Source organism: Penaeus chinensis, chromosome 9 (assembly GCF_019202785.1).
Source record: "Penaeus chinensis breed Huanghai No. 1 chromosome 9, ASM1920278v2, whole genome shotgun sequence".
NCBI classification, from domain to species: domain Eukaryota; kingdom Metazoa; phylum Arthropoda; class Malacostraca; order Decapoda; family Penaeidae; genus Penaeus; species Penaeus chinensis.
The window spans coordinates 13,481,541-13,484,040 of record NC_061827.1 but is presented as its reverse complement, the minus strand read 5'-3'; the positions used below and the strand labels follow the sequence as shown (position 1 = coordinate 13,484,040).

At 39.4% G+C, this 2,500-nt stretch overlaps 1 protein-coding gene across 1 annotated transcript in view; it reads left to right on the top strand.

Moving 5' to 3' along the window:
- The first annotated feature begins 1,486 nt into the window (after positions 1-1,486).
- Positions 1,487-2,500, top strand: part of LOC125029128 (carbohydrate sulfotransferase 10-like) — a 7,137-nt gene continuing 6,123 nt past the window's right edge. Inside the window, exon 1 of the mRNA XM_047618938.1 lies at positions 1,487-2,500. This exon is cut by the window's right edge and continues 298 nt beyond it. The gene's annotated coding sequence lies outside the window, so the exon portion shown is untranslated.

Sequence of the window (2,500 nt, the reverse complement as noted above, 5' to 3'; positions counted from 1 at the left end):
ATAATCGCGTGTGTATTTCATAGGATGATTATATTTTCTTTGATGATATATACACCTAGACGTGTGTGTGTGTATATATATGTGTGTATATATATATATATATATATATGTATATATATTATATATATACATACATACACACACACACACACACACACACACATATATAAATATATATGTATATATATATGTATATATATGTGTGTGTGTGTGTGTGTGTATCTATCTACATGCTCGCATATCCACTGGTTTACCTGTTCAACTGTTCTTGCTACATTAGACATACTAATGTCGTGTTACCTTTCCCCTTTCGAAAGAGCCATGCATTGCTGTAACTCTTCCTTCTTCATCACCGATTGCCACATGCTAAATACGTGACTTATAACTATCCTTAGAAGACTGTAGGAGATGGCAGTCAGACTGCCTGCGAGGAGCCAAGGAGCGAATCTCACTACAAGGAGGAGCAGCCTCATTCCATCGTTATTCTTCAATAAAGGAGTCACGACACCTTGTTTGTGTGCCTGCCATTCGCCATACTATTGTAGGGTCCACCTCCCGGGCCCCTGCAACTGGTGGCTTAGCGGTGGAACTGAACTCGAACAACGCTTCCGAAATGTCTTGGTCCTCACTCATGCCTCCCCCTGCCAAGCGCCCAATACTTCGCCATTCTGTGAGCCACTCCTGCTGGAATGTCCCCATGCGGATTCATTCGGGCAGCCACGTATACGCAGGAAACAACATTCCGGTAGCCAGTAGCGCCATGACCTTGCTCTCAGTGCAGCCCGCTCTCTGCCTCGCCAGTCACGCATCTCTCCAGCCTCTCCTCACCTCACACCGGAGATTAATACTAAACTTTTCTTTAAATATTTCTCATGTATAAGACTCTTAATCTCGACTCATGTAATTGTACACTGAAGTTATTTTATTGTATTTTGCGTTCAGAGTTGACGAGTTCATGAGATTTGAAGATTTGCCTCCAGCGCCACCGCAAGCATAAAACTAGTAAATCTCTATGTTTTCTTTGTTGCTCAACGTTTTTTTTATAACTGTGCTACTGTTTCTTATGTACTTTCATGCTGCTCTTAAACCAACTTGGAAATAATTATGAAGGTGACCATCATTTTAAGACCAGGGGACGGGCAAACCAGCTTTATATCCTATTACTGGAATATGTATGCTAATGTTATTTTATGTATCTGTTGTCATATTCTACATAACTTATATAGTCTTATATGTTGTCTCATGGATGTATTAATAGTTATTCTGAGACTACTGTTCTGACCCCCGAGGAGCTACACTTCACTCTTTGGGAGAGTTGCCTCACTCCATCATTGCTCTTCAATAAAGGAGTCGATGCACCCTGGTTGTCTGCCTTACACCCTAAGCTTACCGTTCACCATACCCATCTACCGTGCCCCTACACACACACACACACACACACACACACACACACACACACACACACACACACACACACACACACACACACACACACACACACACGCCTGCTCGTACTGAATAACAAAATAAAATTGTTTCTTAAAGAAGCTAAAGAAATGAGAATTAAAAAAAAAAAAGGAAAACATAATATAGTAGAACAGAATGCATAGATAACAAAGAAAATCAATCACTTATAAAACAATAAAGTATATATGCGTACAACATCAAACAAAAGTTTCTGTAAGAGGAAATGTACCAGTTGCTTCCTCCTGCTTGCTGGTGGTATTTATAGCATGTTTAAAAAAGAATAGATATGTATCGTATTTCCTGGTTTATGTGGCGATATCGTCTGTTGACTTACTTCGTCTTGCTGTAGTTAAGTAGGCACTATCTTCGCAAGCAATATTGATTCTCGTAGAATCTTGTTGTTTCGCATTGCACACACACGAACACACACGCTCACACACACACACACACACACACACACACACACACACACACACACACACACGCACACACACGCACGCACGCACGCACGCATGCACGCACAAGCACAGGTGCCTTTAAAAATATTCTTTTTTTTATCGTCACTTTTTCCTTGTCTCTATTTTAGTATTATACATTCGAGGAAGTTGAAAGCAGAAAATTTCATTGCACAAATTATATTTAGTGCACACTGATGTGCTTTCTGAAGCCGATCTAAATCTGTCATCAAGTGCGCTTATATAAGAACGCATGTGAGCGTATTTGTAAGTAGATAAGTAACCTTATATGGCAGTGATAATGGTGATGGTGGCAGGTAAAACAAACGAAACAAAATAGACTAGAAACTCTCTAAATCAATGGACATACTTTCGAGACCAAGAATATAGAAGGAAGGAAGGAAAAAAAAGGGGAAATATATCCAAGAATCATACTAAGCATCTGCATAAATATCGTATATATTCATATGCATACTTGCTATAGTACCGAACAACAGACAAAGTAACAATAGCGTCTATTTGATATTGCAGGAAAACGTTAAAGAAAAGTTGATAAAAAGTATGTAAATGAAAACGTA